The sequence below is a fragment of the Bombus bifarius genome, unplaced genomic scaffold (genome assembly GCF_011952205.1).
Source record: "Bombus bifarius isolate JDL3187 unplaced genomic scaffold, Bbif_JDL3187 scf7180000009285_frag, whole genome shotgun sequence".
In the NCBI taxonomy this organism is placed as follows: Eukaryota; Metazoa; Arthropoda; class Insecta; order Hymenoptera; family Apidae; genus Bombus; species Bombus bifarius.
This window is the reverse complement of record NW_022885017.1, coordinates 1-18,324: the sequence shown is the minus strand read 5'-3', so window position 1 is coordinate 18,324 and position 18,324 is coordinate 1. Positions and strand designations below refer to the sequence as shown.

At 42.4% G+C, this 18,324-nt stretch overlaps 1 pseudogene; it reads right to left on the bottom strand.

Moving 5' to 3' along the window:
• Nucleotides 1–230: 230 nt before the first annotated feature.
• On the bottom strand, nucleotides 231–12,140 carry LOC117214987 (annotated as a pseudogene).
• Between the last annotated feature and the right edge of the window lie 6,184 nt (nucleotides 12,141–18,324).

Below are 18,324 nucleotides of genomic sequence, written 5' to 3'. Positions count from 1 at the left end.
GGAGACAAGTTGAAAGCTTGACAATGCGCGAAGACAGCTCTCTTTTTGTGTTTCGAGTCTCGTGGCAATCCTTTGTTATTCACGGTATTTCATAGTTAAATCAATTCAACTAGAGTATTCCTTCAACGAGAAAAGAAAAAAAAGAGCAAGAAGAAAAAGATATAGCTCTTTCTTTTCGATTTTTAAAGCGAAAGATGCATAAATACTATGGTATATTATTTCTTTATATATCGTTTCCTTTAATACGTATATCCAATACTGAATTTAATTGTACATTTACATAAGATACTTGAATCGTTTCTCATTTCCAACACTTTACCGACGTTATAGTACGCGAAATAATTACATCGCAATATGTGAACGCAACGTACTTTAAATGCCGCGTTCTTAATTCTTTAAATTTCTTCACATTTTTATACAGTCATTCCAATTAAAAAAAGATAAAGAAAATTATCTTGTGTGCAACAAAGCTACTTCGTCGATGAAGCGTCAATTAATTGCTTAAACGTATACCTTGTGTAATTTGACGATTCTTGTCTCTTTCACTGCAATAATCGATACTTCCTCCTAGTTTCTCTCAATAGCTCTCCAATCTCAATACGTTCGTAATATCTTAACATCTAACATCACACGCACACGTTTAATAACTATATTTACAACGAATTTGGCAAGTTTCACGCCACTGGCAATTTCATGTCACTGACAAGTTTCATGCCATTGACAAGTTTCATGCCACTGGTAAGTTTCACGCTACTGGCAAGTTTCATGCCAGTGGCAAGTTTCTCGCCGTCGCCAAATCTAACCGCTATAACCTAGTACAATCCATTTTTTGAACACTGCCAGTAAACGCTGGATTTGAAAGGCCTTTCTTCTTTCTATAAGATTTTTTCAGCATTTTGCTCCTGTCAAATTGAAATAAACGGTTATTAGTAAATTTATATTGACATAAGGCGGAGGAAGAATATTATAGAATCTATACTTACGAGGATATACACGGAACCCACCAGAAACTTTGTTCCTTGCCGAAGTCGTTACCCTCCTGTAGGGTTTCTGGTAATTCCTGGTTCAACGTTTCTGACAAGCCAAGGGTCAGGAAGGCGTGTCCAAAAGACAGCAAACCGAGGGCAACCAGCGGTAAAGATGGATCAATGTCAGCCTAAATTAAACGAAAAATATTCTACGCCTTCCCCTTATACGCCTTCCCCTTATACGCCTTCCCCTTATACGCCTTCCCCTTATACGCCTCCCGTTATACGTCTCTCGTTTTACGTCGCCCGTTATACGTCTCCCTTTAGACGCCTCCCTCTGTGCGTCTCCCGCTATACGTCTCCCTCTATACGTTTCCCTTTATACGTCTCCCTTTATACGTCTCCCTTTATACGTCTCCCTTTATACCTCTTTTAGAAGTAATAGCGATTAATTCCGCTTTCCGCTAATTCCTTAATTTCCCTTCGATTTTCGGGAAATAAATGGATACTTCCATAAGTTCATTTTCGGTAATAACATTACACAAATAATAGTATACTTTGAGGTAAATTTATAATTCAGAACAGAATAACTTACACAATAATCGAGAGTGTCCTCGCAAATATTCCTCTTCGTATTTTCTGTATACTTAATATTTTTTTAAATATTAATAAAGAATATTGGTTAAAGACAGAATTTGAAGAAGTTGTCAATATACAAAGGATCATTGGTGTTACCTGTGTAACGAGATTTTGTAAACATTCGTTTCATTTAGAAACGAAGCTATAGTGTAGTATCGCAAACCTGTAAATAATTACAGACAATAGAAAAGTTACATTTCCTTCACAAAAAAACGAAACGGAGGAAAATATATCGAAAATCTATCTTGTTTCCGTGATTCGTAAGATCACAAGAAGAATCCATGGCCGACAAGGAACATAATTTTTCTACAAATTAAACCAACTTAAAAAAACGTATTTCAATAACAGATAATATTAGTCGTAAATTAAAAAAGAGGTTGAGTAATTTTCGGATCGTAGAAATACGATGTCGTTAACAGAAATTTCGATTCACTTACCAGATAAATAATGTAAGGTCCCAAAATGTGGGCGATATAACCGATGATATGGATCAAAGACACGCCCTGAGCTCTCACCACAGTCGGCAGCATTTCCGCTGCATATTGGAAACCAATATTCGCGGCGATATTCACCCCAAGACGCGCTATAATCGCCATGGCAACCGTTGTCGAACCTTGAATAAGTTGAGAAATATGTAAATGCCACGATCGCCGCATTCCACGCACGATACATACGCCCGATGCGCGCATGGTCCAATTAAAAATTAAATGTCATCCCTGTCGAGTATGTGACGTTGAGAAATAAATGTCAATCGTTAATGGAATAGGATTTAAAGGCGAAAAAGAAAAAGAAAAGAAGAGAAGAGGAATATTTGTATAAAAAGATTTTATAAGATTCGATTATTATTAATACTAAGTAAAATGACCGGATTGTATAATTGTAAATTCTCTATAATACGATTTTAAATAATACGGGTCTATATTATTATGTCGTTCAAGTCTGTTGTCTATAAACGATAAAAGAGAATTCGAAGGAAAGTTTTGTTGCAAGATGAGGAAATAAAAATAGTAAATTGTTTTATAACTACAACGTTCTATTCTAAATACGGATTAAAAAATGTCTATTTTCCACTCCTTAATGTCCTTGAAAACGCGGATATCCCCTAACGCTACCGCTTATCTCCTTACTATCTAACAAAAACATTATTCTTGCATCAAGCACGAGCTTTCATTTCTCAATCTCCCAAAGCTTTCGCCGGAGAAGCTTCAGAAAAGCGCTTTTTAAAACGACCGTCGATCGATAAAACCGGATTTTTTCTATAAAATTCACCCCCGCTTTCTCACTGCTATTCACACGTTCCTGCTATTTTATTGAATAATATCGATTGACAAGTCATTTATCAAGAAATAAAAAAAAAAAGAAAAAGAAAAAATGTTACCAGAGGGGGTAGCGATGGCAACGAAGGAGAAAATGCCACAGAGGAACATCGATGCGAAACCCATCCATCGTCTGCCCCATCTGTCGAGGAAAAGGGCGAGTAGAACAGCGGCCGGAAGTTCCGTGAGGGACGCTAAAGAGAACGACGTGAAAACGTCGGGGTCCAGAAGTTTCATGTTCCAAACGTGGCCGTCGAACACCCACACCATCAGCAACCTAGAAAAAAATCAGCCGAGTCATACATAAATCACGCTGGACTTCAAGATCGTTTATTAATCCTTCGCATACTCGTTCCCTCGCGTTTGACGTTTATCGATGCTAATTATATACTTAAGCAGGTTCTTAATGACCCACATAAAATGCCCCATATACTCTCTTAATGTTCATTCGAGTAGTTTGTATGTAGTTTATGGTAATTTGTGTCTATTTTAATACTGGTTTTATAAAGACAGGGAAGTAGCGTCGAGGCTGATTTGTAACTTGGTTGAATTAACGGTATAATATAATTGGAATATCGCGAGGCTGAGAGTTAAGAACATATTCTTAGTTAATTTTATTTTAGGAAATGCAGGAAGATTCAGAATTATCGTAGTATTAAAAACAAAGAAAATATAAGAAACGTAAAGGAAGTATAAAATTGAATACCTTTCCTATCTACAGGGTGGTTGGTAACTGGTGATACAAGCGGAAAGCGGGTGTTGTACGCGAAAAAAGAAGTCGAAAATATATGTCGGGTTATGGTTAGAATTTTGTAACAACTCTTCACGTGAATTAGCCATTGTTTCACAAAGTCGAGATTATATTTACACGTATATACAGGACTATCACAAAGCTTAACAAATAATAAGTCTAATGAATAATAAGTTTAACGATTATAGTAATAGTTAATCGATACCGGTGCCTCATTATTAGGTCATAAATTATAGTTTTCCTATTCTCAACAGCTTTTTCTCTCTTATAATTTTCTCGATGACTCACCGATAATGAAAAGCACGTTGAAGCAGTTATCGAACGAGGTACCGACGACTAATCTCGCCAGACAGAAGCTCCAGAAGCTGTTGCAAAACGCAGTGCCGACAGACGCGATGGAACCAACCGCGTTACACGCAACCAACGCCGGAATTCTGCCACAATGGTCGGCTATGTAACCGAATATTAAGCCTCCAAGAATGCTGCCGACGAAGAAGGCCGATTGTGCTGCTGAGCCGAGGAATGCGTGGTCGCATACCCATTCCAGCTGAAACAGAAAAGGGAGATGCTTTATGATTGCGGCTAGTTATGAAAAAACACCGCGTGGTTGGAAAATCGATAGAAGGTGAAGAGAATAAGGAAGACGACGAAAGGACGAGTAATAAATTCCGTAGTTTTTTAATATCATCAGAATTGAGAATCTGAGTCGTAGGTTAGTTAATTGTAGTCTTTTGGTAATATTTTTAGTAATAAAATAGTAGAGGTAGTTTGCATAATTCTTGGATATGATTAGAGAATTTGTCATAGTGGAAGGAATATAAATTTGTTAAGTAGAAGATAGTATCTCCCGATTTAAGTAGGACTTTTTTAGTAATAAAATAGCAGAAATAGAAATTAGAAATAATAATAATAACAATAAATATTCGATAAAAATTTCTTGAGTCGTAAGAAGTTACCAAATGCGTATTTATACGTTCAATTCGAAATATCTGTCTATTGTACAGTTGTAACTTTCACTTTCCGATTTATGCGATATTATATAAACGGATTCATGTTCGTGATTTAATACGCCGAGACGTACAAATAATTAAGGATGACAAGGTTAATTTTATGTTCCGCTATAAACGAGCTCTGTTAAGATGCAAACAGCATAACAAGTAATTACACCTACGTCTAAGTTCGTGCAACCAACAAGGACTTCTTTTATAATGACTGCATTATATGCTATCGTCAGCAGCTTTACGAAAGACCGTAAATATTTATAGAACGACGGTTCCAACAGTTTTAATTTAAATAAAAATTTGTTAATCGGTGTCGAAAGTTTGAAGTTACTTTATATAAAGAATATAATTTTCTCTTGTGATTTTACCTCGACAGCTATAGATTTGTATGGTATCATCGTGTGATTAAAGGTCCATCCATATTGGCATGGTTTTATTGGCCAGGATGGGTCTGCCTCTCTGATACCACTCTCCAATATGTCGGTATAGTTCACATTGTACATGTTACATCGCGAAAACGAAGTCGCACCTTCCGCCAGCAATTCCTCACTCGACGCTGGTGGGATCGATAGTGCAATCCTACATAAAACAAGAATACGTTACATTAACGGTGATGAAATTTGCAAGAAGTATTTTTAAGAATACTAATTTTCGTTTGATTTTCTTATCTTTTTTTAAATAACCAAGGAAAAATGACAGCAAATGGTAGAGAGAGGGAGAGAAATTGGAAAAATAAGATGAAAATTCTACTCAAAAGTGCATAGTTTTTAATCCTAATCTTAAATTAGTCCAATTCCTTGAAACTTAATTCGAATCCTGTTTAAATAAAAAAAGTGACAAAAGTAATATACATAACAATATAAAAATCTATAATAATTTCTCTAATAAAGAATAACGACGATATCAGTAACAGTAATAACACATTATCTTTAATAGTGTTTACATTTTTGCATTTTAAAATTTTCTGTAAAAATAAAATTCGCATAAAAATCCGCGGCCTACTTATTATTTATAAATCTGCTGTTTCAAAAAAAAAAAAAGAAAAAAATCAAAAATGGGAAAAGTGAAAGAATAAAGTAACAGGAAAACAAAAGCACAAAATGCAAAAGAGGAAAAGAGACAATGACCGTAAAAATAGGAACAAAGGCAAGAGCTGGAAGGACGATCGTCCCGTATCTATTGCACTCCGAGGCATTCGAATTGTGTTGGGATTTAATTACCGATCGCTGCACGTATCGGTGAGTCTATTTCCAGACAAATAAACGGTACGCGGGGAGATTCGAGAAATTGTGCGAAACGAAAAAAAATTTCCTAGCCGATCAGTTCGCGGAACACATAATGAGAACAGCCACAACGGCGGACATAGGAGCCGAACTGATTTGCCGGGCCGCCGAGGTGGCCAAGGCTGCCGAGGCACCCCGCGGCCGCAAGGGCACGCAGGGGAAAACCCTGAAGGAGGCGGCGAGAACCATCACCGCGGGCGTGACAGAGTTAGTGAGGAGAACGGACCCTGTCACCGACGCACTCGCTATAGCGCAAGGACGCATAGCAACACTGGAGGCGGCGGTAGAGGCACTCCGAAGAGAGCCGGCCTCGCGCCCCACCGCGGATGAGAGCAGCTACAGGGCGCGTCTCGCTGCAATCGAGCACCAAGTAGAGGAGATGAGATCCTTGCTGCACCGACTGGAGGAACAACTGCAGGGAACAGAAAAAGGAGAAGGAAAGGAGGTCGCCCCTGCCGCGAACACGAGAGGGATGGAGCCTGGAGCCCCAAGCGCCTCAGCGCCCAAGGGAGGCCGAACGGCTGTCACCGAATGGCAGACCGTCGGAAGGAAAAGAAGAGGAAAGAAGAAGGAGGCAGGGAAGAAGCAGCCGGCGAAGCTGATCCCCGAGACAGGGGCGGAGAGCCAGAGGAAAACTCCGGAGAGTGGATTGAAGAACGCACGAGGAGGGGGAGGCAGGGGCCCCTCCCGCGCGCACCGCGAACGTCAGCGGTAACAATCATCCTGACGGACAAATCGAGCCAATCCTACGCGGAGGTGCTGGCTGCGGCCAAGGACAGTGTCTCCCTGACCGAGCTCGGCATCAACACGATGAGGATGCGGAAGACCATCACCGGAGGTGTCATCTTAGAGGTCCCTGAGGACCAGGGAAGGGAGAAGGCAGCAGCGCTCGCAGCACAGCTGACGCGGGCTCTGGACCCGAACGAGGTCCGCGTGGCGACCCCCTTCCGAGCCGCGGAGGTAAGGGTGTCCCTGATAGACATAGCGGCCACCAAGGTGGAAATCCAGAACACCCTGGCGAGGGAGAGCGGCTGCAAGCCGGAGGACATCCGGCTGGGAGAAATCCGCCCCGCCCGGAACGGACTTGGCACCGTATGGATACGAGGCCCTGCCAGTGCAGTGAGGAATCTCGCCTGGAAAGGTCGCCATAGGCTGGTCGACGGCGAAGGTCGAAGCCATCGAACGGAGACCGTTACAGTGCTACAGGTGCCTTGGGATAGGACACACGGGGAAGACCTGCACCGCCAAGGAGGACAAGGGGCACCTGTGCTTCAGATGCGGCGAACCAGGGCACCAGGCGAGAGCATGCACTACTGCGAGCCCGAAATGCCTGCTCTGCGAGGCGCTTGGAGCACCGTCGGTGCACAGGATGGGGGGACCGGCCTGCGCCCCCTCGAAGAAAGGAACGAAAGGAGCCGCCCGCGGATCCACGGCTGCAAGAGGCAGCGAGAAAGGCTCCTCGTCGCAAAGCGACCCTAAGCCCGCGAACAAGGAGGTAGGCGCGGAGGAAGCCACAAACAAGGAAAGAACACTAAAGAACTGAGAATGCGCATCCTCCAGACTAACCTGGGAAGGTCAAGGCGAGCACAAGACCTGCTCCACCAAACCATCCGGGAGAGCACGGTCGCCCTAGCGGTGGTGGCGGAACCATACAGAGTACTGGATGCCCCGGAGTGGGTCGGAGACACGGACGGAATGGTTGCCGTCACCTGGACATCAACGCCCGGGGCGTTCGCCCACGGAGCCCTGCTGGAACGCGGCAACGGGTACGCCGCGGTCGAGTGGGCAGGGATGATGGTGGTGGGGGTGTACGTGTCACCTAACAGCGGACGGGCAGCGTTCGAAGAATTCCTAGACGGAATTGGCGACTGCGTCAGGCGACGACTCCCCCAACAAGTGCTCGTCCTGGGAGACTTCAACGCGCACTCCACGGTATGGGGGAACGCCAGGACCAACGCGCGCGACCGCACGCTATCATACTGAGCCGCGGGACTTGGACTTCTGTTAGTGAACAGGGGCTCGACCAGTACCTGCGTGACGTGCAGGGGGAGCTCCATTGTTGACATAACATGGGCCTCCCCCGAGGCATTCAGGCGGATCTCAGGCTGGAGAGTGGCCGAAGGGGTCGAGACGCTGTCAGACCACCTCTACATATTCATGGAGGTGGACGCACCTGGACCTGGAATGCCGACGACAAACGACGGGCGCGGCCCGCCGAGGGGGAGACACGCGCGCCCACCACCTAGATGGAAAATAAAGGAGAGGAATGAAGATCTACTCCGGGCGGCTACTATAGCAACAGCTTGGAGCTGGGAGGCCTCGACAACGACGACCGAAGCAGACGTGGAAGAGGAGGCCGAAAACCTCCGCCAAGCCATGACTGCAATCTGCGACGCATCCATGCCACGAGCCACACCGGGCACGGTGCGAAGCAGAGCAGTTTACTGGTGGAACCCCGACATCGCGGAACTGAGGACGAGATGTGTCCGGGCCCGAAGACAGTACCTAAGGGCCCGCCGCTGGCGACGACGCGACGAAGAAGAAGTCTCCTTGCGCTACCGGACGTACCGCGCGCTACGGCGCTCGCTGCAAAGGGAAATTAAAAAAGCGAAGGACCGTGCCTGGTCCGAACTGGTCGAAACAGTCGAGTCGGACCCATGGGGGAGGCCATACAGGACGGTGACACAGAAACTACGCGCGAAGGGCCCCCTGACAACGGCGGAAATGGAGCCTGCGCTGCTGACGCGGATCACCGGAACGCTCTTTCCCCCACAAGAAAACAGAGCGGCGGAACGGCCACGGGAAACGACACGACCGCTGGAATGGAGGGACGACTGGGAAGTCACGGAGGAGGACATATGGGAGGCAACCAGAAGAATGACCGCCCTCAACGTGGCACCGGGCCCGGACGGAATCCCTGGCCGGATCTGGGGGGAAGTGATGGGGGTCATGGCCCCCAGACTCCGGCACCTCTTCACAAGATGCCTGAGGGAGGGAGTCTACCCCCGGGCGTGGCGGACGGCGAGGCTGGTCCTGCTCCATAAAGAGGGCCGACCGACGACCTCGCCGTCAGCGTACCGGCCGATATGCCTACTGGACGAGGTCGGCAAACTACTCGAGAGGGTAGTCGCCGCCCGCTTGGAACGACACATAGCGGGCCAAGTGCCAGGTTTGCACGAAAGCCAGTACGGCTTCCGGAAGGGGCGCTCGACGATTGACGCGGTCAGACGCGTACGAGCGATTGCGGAGGACATGGTCTCCCGGAAAGGCGTGGCGCTGGCGGTTTCCCTGGACATCGTCAACGCGTTCAACACCATGCCATGGGACAGGATAGTGACGGCTCTGGAGCACTTCGAGGTTCCCAGCTACCTCGTCCGATTTATCCGAGCCTACCTCGACGACAGGTGGGTGTGTTACACCAGTAAGGAAGGAGAGTAAAAGCGATCCGTCGAGCGTGGCGTCCCGCAGGGCTCGGTGCTGGGCCCCATACTATGGAACGTTGCGTACGACGAGGTACTACGATGCCCGCTACCCCCAGGCGCGGCCATAATATGCTATGCGGACGACACCCTAATCCTGGTCGAGGGTCGTGGCTGGCACGAGACGCTGCGCATTAGCGGAATCGCAACGGCCTGTGCGATCCGTGCCGTGAACGAACTGGGCCTGAGAGTCTCCCCTGCTAAGTCGGAGGCCACCTGGTTCTTTGACAGGAAGAGGCGAGGGACACCACCGCCCGGCCTATGCATAAACATGGCAGGTAAAACCGTCCGGGTGGGACCACAGATGAAGTATCTGGGACTCACCATCGACAGCCAGTGGACGTTCGAGCCGCACTTCGACTCACTGATCCCGAAGGTGTCAGCGGCTGCCAATGCCCTGTGCGGCCTACTACCGAACATCGGCGGGGCCGGAGACGCGGTGCGCCGACTTTACGAGGGCGTCGTTCGGTCACGAGTGATGTACGGGGCCCCAGTATGGGCGGACGACCTGATGGCAAGCCGTCGCAGCATTCTGCTCCTGAGAAGGCTGCACAGAGTGACCGAAATCAGAATCATTAGGGGATACCGGACGGTGTCTCACGCGTCGGCGTCCACCCTAGCCGCGTCCCCCCCGTGGGAACTGCGGGCGCTGGCGCTCAGAAAGAAATACACCCGCCGGAGAGAATGTCACCCGGGAGAAGACCCCACCGAGCAGGCGGCTCCAAACGACACAGGAACCGCCGAGGAGGACACATGGAACCTGTGGCGATCCCAACTGATCAACGGGAGAAGCGAACACCGAGGCGCGGATGCGGTCCTACCAAACTGGGAGGCATGGAGGAGCCGCCACGGCCTCCCACTCACATTCAGGATGACACAAGTACTCACCGGACACGGCGTGTTCGGCGAGTTCCTGAAGAGAATAAGGCGAGAGACGACAGACATCTGCCACCACTGCGGAGAGGGCAGGGACACAGCGCAGCACACCCTGGAGCTCTGTCCGGCGTGGGAGCTGCCCCGCTACACCCTGCGGCACGCCATAGGAGAAACGTTGACCCCCTCAGCGATTGTGGAAGCGATGTTGAGAGGGTCACAGGAATACAAGGCCGTCCGCCTCTTCTGCGAGCGAGTTATGCTCGCGAAGGAGTGAGCGGAAAGGGAGAGAAAAAAAACTCTCACCCCTGCAGGATAAGACGATGGAGAAGGATGGCAGTCAGATGACCCAGAGCCGCCTCGCCACCACCCCAATGGACTACGACCAGAAGAAGTGACAGCGCTAGGGACAACGACCTCCCCCTAACGCCTACTCAATAGCCGGCTCGAACAAGAGAACGCGAGAAGGGGATGCAACTGAAGTTAATTCATAAGAGGTTCCTGGAGCACCCCTGTCACGCGCATAAGATGGTCATCGTGGAGTTTTAGTCGGTAGGAGTCCGACACTACTCTGCTGTTACGCGATTATTGCAGCAGCGGAGTGTCCATGAGGATTTCTCCACGTACAAAAAAAAAAAAAAAAAGTTCGGGGAACACGTGAACGTCTAGAATCTGCCGGAGGTCGTCGACCAAACTGGTTTCCGGCGGGCCTCCGGAACGCTAAGAAATCGTCGATCTACAAAGCGATAGTTTCGCCTTGGCCAGGGTGATTCAATGGAAAACAAGCGTAACGAACGATTTTCCTCGTTGACGCATCGTAGAAAACCAGATCTCGCATGCGTCGTCAAGAATGGTAACACGATTCGTTGGAATCGTGCCATCCAGACTTCCTATCCTTTCACCGGTAATTCCTTACGTTCTTGAAATAGAACACGTGAAAAAGACGTTGATAATAGTATAACTATGGAATCTCGATTTCCAACTATTTTTATCTCGTCGCAAACTGGTTACAGGTATCTCCCCCACTCCCGTACGACACGATATTTACATATGCATTTACATATACAACGCGATACCTGGGTTTTCCTGATTCAATAAACACAGTTGTTTCGTGCAAGTTATCAGATATTATATTGTGGTTTTAAAGAAACAAATTGTCGCGATGCGATACGTTATCACAGCTGAGAAAATGGAAATCTCCGTGCAAGTGGAAGATTCTGTCGTCGAGAATATTTATTGCGACCTGCATGGAAAACAAACAGGCTTTCGAGAAGCCTGGTTTAAACTACGTGCACGTGACTTGAACAGATATGTACATATGCATATAAATTGTCTCCTATAGAAGGTGGTTAATTCTAGACATCGAAAGGAACGTCTTTAATGAAAACATGTATTGATTTGTTATACGATCAACATGATTATTGACCATTTCGATCTGCCCGAGCTGAAAATGTCTATCGCGTAACAGGGTAAATTCGAACATAAAGAAACTATGTAGGATCGTTCGTTACGTATAACTCAATAATTCAAATAAGACAAATTGCACATAAAGTGTCACTTACTTTTGTTTGTCTGTGAGGTTCCATCGTTCGAGTTCCGGAACGGTACACCAGTGTTCAGCTGGCAATAGCGTGATGAAGAACTGCGTGAAGTAGAGGAACGCGTAGACGAAGGTGAAGGAGCATGATGAAAAGGAACCATTGGTAGCGGCTGGCCTCGCCAACGTACGGTAGTATGTCGTCGAAGGTTTCGATCTTCGGACGTTCGCCCTCCTCGGCTTTTACGGACTCCACCATGACTGTCATTATCTCGATATCTGCGAATCAATGATCCTCGCTCACCTACTTAACTCGAATTACACGTTACGAGGAAACTAAGTTTAAGGTGAATGGGGTATTATTAGGTCGTCGAATAAATTCGTGTTGCAATGCGTTCATACCTTTTTATGTGTTTTACGAATACAGATCGATAAACGATCAAGGTGATCGATCTTATGATATACAGTGGCTCACGGAAGTACTCGAACACTTTCATATCACGAAACGTTCTATAATTTCGTTAGCACTCTAACGAGATACGATTATCGAGATTATAATAGTAAAATTTGGAATCAATCTGAGATTGTATATTGAAGATATATATACATGAGACAATGTATATATATTTCGCAAATATATATGTTAAATGAAAAATTAATATGTATATAACACATGATGATGATTTTACTACGTACATCGTGGCTTATTATTCTTATTAATTTAGCGAATAATTGACTGCTCAAATACTCTGGTAATTTTTATATATAAAATAACAATAATATATGTTTCCAATAAATATATGAAATTTCTATATACACGTTTAGATCTGTTTCAAATTTTCTCAATGTAATTACGACGATCGTGTCTCACTTCAGTGTCAATGAAATCTCAAAGTGTCTCGTATAAAAATCACCAAAGGTTTGTTTAAGTGCCAGAGTACTTTCACGTGAGCGACTGTTGTTTTAGTAGCAAGTTCTCTTATGTCTATCTCTTCGTTACATTTAGTCGGATAATTTCTCATGTTTATCAACGTGTTATGATCTTTCTCTTATTAAGCGGAGAAATCTCTTCTTCGCTAAATTTTCTTAAACGGGTTCAAGGTGAGGTGAACCACATTGTTGAAATCAAGATGAAGAAGATGAAATCTAAAGTCGAGATGAAAGGAAGTAGATGTTTGTATTGTCTAGATATATTGCCATGCTACTTTTTGACACGATATAATCTTAGGTAAAGGCTAATTCAAGGCGATACAGAGTGTACTGGAAAAAGTGATTTGAATTTGCTAGAGAGGAAGAGAAAAGGAAAGATCCTTGAACATTTTTGCAAGGTTATTGCAAAATGGAGGATACTATCGAAGGCTTATTGCTGTCACTTGTACGTTCTAACTGGAGTGTCCTTTAAATAATTTGCTTCTTATTAGATCCTTTTTGCAAATAGGAAGATAATATTTTTGGGACGTGAGAATTGTTAAATAAAAATGTAATGTAATCAGATGTAAATTGTCATTGGAATAGAAGAGTTTGTTTAGAAGAAATGATCATGAAATACACAAAATGTATCGTGCGTAATGTGTAAATAATAATTAATTCTAAAGACAATTAATGAAAATTTTAAATAATAGAGCACCATACCTCCGGTTCCTGCTTATTTTGACACTGTGCAGAATGTCACACGATTGTTGCCTTTTTTTTTTAAAGATTATTCAGTTAAGAAACAAGCACCAATAAAAAAGCAATTATAGTTAATTATTAAAAAATCCAAGTAGGTATTACATAAATAAAATTATCAAGGAAGATATTTATCGTAAAGATTGTGTGCTTATGAAAGAAGTAAACGAAATTATTGTAGCGCCATAGTAATTTGTATGAATCTTTGAATCTTGTTTAAATAAAATTTTCGATAAAAATTTGATTCTATCAGTGAACGATTACTACAGTTAATTACTGGATAATTAAAACAAGTAAGTAAAATTATTGTTACAATAATCCCGACAAATTTGTGACATTTATATTTCCGAGATATAAAATGTGAAATTAATATAAAACTTATCACGTGATATTTAGACTTCTATTAATGATACGAGAATTTATGACTCCCCATTTTCTCCCTTTTTCTTTCTACAGTTGAAAGTCAATCTGCTGAAATAGGAAACGTCACATAATGCTGTATATCATTCAGAAAGTAAAAATCACATCGATTAATAACGTCACCATCAAGGTGTTAGCTAATCCGTGGCCAGGGTCAACGTAATAAGGCACACCTGAGATTGATGTATACAGCTGTTGATGTATCACTACTCTGTTATTATGTATTTCTGTAAGAATTCTATTGTGTATTCCATTGTGTCTCGATTAAACCATTCAACAATTTAGTCTATTAATAATTTCGACGTCTCTTTTTCTATCTTGATGAAAGATACATTGCCACATTTACGCGTCTTGAAGTGACGTTTCCGGTTTATGCTGAATTTTATATATAAATCTTTCCTCTGTATTTTCGAGCTGACATTTTTCGGCATCTACATTCCCATACAAAAGTTTTCGTAATAAAAAGGCTATTTATACTCGAGTAAAGTCTTATAAAATTTCAGCGTAGAGTTAACGTATTTCGTAACAAAACGATTAACATAACTGTTTTATTCTTGCGTAATAAAACAAAAAGTAACTACGATATAGAAATAAAACTGACCAATTCTATCGAGGTTAATTAATCGTTCCGTTTCTGCGAAATGAACCCTATCTACGTATTTTGATACGTAAAATTAAAAACTTTTCGAACATCGAAATCGATCAGTTCAGCTTGTCAGATTGACTCCTACATGCTTTATTTAAACAAAGAATGTCAATGTTTTCAAGACATGCGGATTACTTGGAAATGATTGTACATTTGTCATTTTCCCAGTGTCTGCTGGTATTTCTATTCTTTCTTCCAAGAGTAGAAGCTATCGTAACGATTTGTTATATTCGTTACATTAGCATGATCGATCGTGCGGAGCAAATGATCCACGTTTCGTGTACACACGCCCTCGTTACGCCGTGTTTTTCCCTAGTGATCGAGTGGATTTCATCATCGGTAAAATGCACTATATCAGACGTCGCTGACATTAATATTCAAGGTATTTAACGTTTAAAGACGCGGGCGTGTCGAGTAGTGCCTCTCGGTAACAGGCAATTCGATTGGCAAGCAACGAGGGAAAAAGCTGTTACACAATAAAATAATAGCCATTATGACTAATCGCGCGAGTGGAACTCGCGAGTATCGCGACCCTGACTAATTGTAAGCGAGTACGCGAATTGCGGTTGAATGGAACGTGCTGTCGCGTCCCGGAAACTCGAAAAAGTCAAAGGGAAACGCAATTTCGCGATAATGAATGTGGAATGTATTAATGTACATGGTGTCTCATTTTGATCGTTCCACGCAAACATATATCCTAAACTATACGTAATTCGAGAAAGAGCGTACAATAAAATTGTACGGTTTCAATTGGCCCATCTTACGACGTTCAATTGGATTTGTCTAAGTGGAAGCGTTTACGAGATTCTAAGATAACCGTTGTTTCTTCCAATTGAATTATACGTTTTATCTTTCATACACCATCCGATGCACTTTTTAGTTCTCTACGGAAAAGTATCAAGGTAGTTGTATCTGAAAATTCTTAGCTTAAAAGATATATCATTGTTCATTTCATTAAAATTGAGCGTGTGGAGGACAAGAAACATATAAACGTAAGTGCGCTGTGTTATCTTTCCTTGTCTTTCATGCGATAAGTTTTACAAGGTTGAAGCTGAAATACCTTTTGAACTAATCATTTTTCCATTGAAGTACTCTAATACTGGTTTGTAGGGAATTAAAAAATCCATCGAATAGCGTATGAAAAAAATGTATGTAGAAATCCATTTGAATAAACGAAGGTCACCTTGAGATCTCGAAGCTATGTATTTTTCGAAGAAACACTTCTTTCGAATAATATACGGTTTAAGAGATATTTGCCTGGCTCGATCAAGACGAGACACCTTGTATATACAGGCTGTTGCAAAAACATGATAGGTGCAAGGATTTTGTTAAAGGGAATAAGAAATAATTTCGAAATACACTTAGCATTGTAATTATTGATATATTTATTTAGTATAACATTGTATTTATTATATCATACTAGTTAATTAGGTCCAAGTGTATTAATTTCGGTATTTGGTAAAATTTTATATTAGGAAAATGAAATATAGAAACTCATTTAATTCTAAGAAATGGTTCTTTATTATTCATATTGCTCGATCATTTTTCAGCGTGGGAAAACCATGATTATTCAGAAGCAAATCTGAATTTACTTGAAGTAGTTCTTATATTAATAATTTAAACTGTATTTTTCCTTATTCCCATGAGTATGCCATTCCGTTCTCTGATATAGTGTTGCCAGAATTTCGTACAGGCGTAGAATTATAAGATCGACCAGTACAGATTCCAAAATCAATGCTTTCAACGTAAAATCTAATTTTGTATTTCTATGTAGGCTGACTTAATTTACTAGTCTATAAACGATAATTCAGTTAACACATTAACAGTCGTCGATGTAATGTAATGTTTCGTAATTAAAGTACTTCCTACTAGGTAAGACAATTATCAATGGCTCTGAGGGATTTCCTGGATTTATTTGAATTAATTCTAGGAAACGATTAAGGTTTAATATTCGTAGGATATCGTTCTGCAAAATTATTAAACGCGAGTATATTACATTGCAACGCGCTGTAGTTAAAGATCTATAATGTTTAATGATTATGTTTAATGATCTATAATGTTTAATGTTAATGATTTTTGAAATCGATGTTCTTAATTTAAAATGTAATTTTGTCTCTTCTTATACTGACATTTAATAAGCTTAATTTACTCAACCCTAATGTAATTAAATTGCAACAACGAATATCTTCGTAATGTTATAATATTAATAATATATAAATATCGTAATATATATTTTATCACAGTTGTCAATGTCTACTACAAGATCTTCATGTTTGTGACACACGGCATACTATTTGCCGCGATACGAACCGCATCGTTTTTGATTTTCGATCGATTTGAAAAGTTGCTATGACATACAGTAACTTAGTTGTATATCAATCTAGTGATAATACGATTTTGATTTGCGCAGAGTACAAGCTATTTCAACAAGTTGGTAAAATTTATTACCATGTAATATGATTTAATACCGTAACGTAATTTAAAAGTCGAAGGATCGAATCCTGAGATTCTAAGATGATTAATAATTAGTCTTGAAGATACGGTCTTGTAATTTAAAGGTATAACAGCATAATGATACAATCTGTAATATAAATGAAGATTCAGTATATCTTAAACGTAAAACGCGGCTATAAAATGTTTCAAAATAGAAATATCCAATGTTTTAGAATCCTAAACCAGTTTGAATTTTCAACAAAACTCCGATTTTTTGAGGAACCTTGACAATACGCTAGCCTTTATAGAAGCTTTTTAAAGCTATGTTAAAGGAAAGAATCAACAAGTTTAACAATCATAATATTTAATACCATTCGCGTCACAACGTTTAAATTTATCAATACACATTATAAAAGTCCAAATAGTTGCATAAAGCCGCATAAAAATCCTAAAGTATACGAGTAACTTCGGACCTCGACGATATGCTATCTTTCACGGAAGCTTTCAAAGTTATCGCGAAGGTAAAAACCAACAATTTTAGCAATTACGCCATTTAGTATAGTTCGCGTCACGCCATTTAGATTTATCAATATACATTATGAACGTGCAAATAGTTGCACAATACAGTGTTTAACAATACTAAATCGCACAACTTGAACCTCTTAACGAACCATCGAACTCCTGAGAAATTCCTCTTGACAATAGGCTATCTTTTACAATTCTTTGCCAGTTATCTCAAAGACAAGAATCAACAATTTTAACAATTACAGAAGTGTCATCCGCGTCACGCCATTTAAAACAATCTAACACTTGCGCGTGACAAGCGCGAAACTGGTGTCGCCAGCTCGATTTCCGGCAGACGACACGACGGCCAACTCACTTGACGCCGTTCATCTAACGGCGTTTAAGCTTACTTTAAAATCGATCGATCGCCTGTCGAACAATTGATTTATGGTGTTCGCGCCGTCCTATGTCAAATTCTTCGAAACATGACGTAAACGTCATGCAACATAGGGCGGAATGATGTCAATTGAAGAGAATTGCGCGAATTGAACGTTGTATACTCAGTTTCATCCAGCACTTTCGCGATGGAACACCGGTTTACGAAACCGTGGCATACAGTTTCGAATTTTCGTGGAAATTCCACGCCCGCGAATAAAATCACACGGATAATCAAGGAGTATTGTGTCCAAGTGGTCGACGTTGTTACAACGAACCTATCCACGGAATTTGTCGTTTTATATCCGTCGCGGATACAATCCGCGGATATGGCCGTAATCCTATCGTTTAATGAGTTTCCAGATCAATGA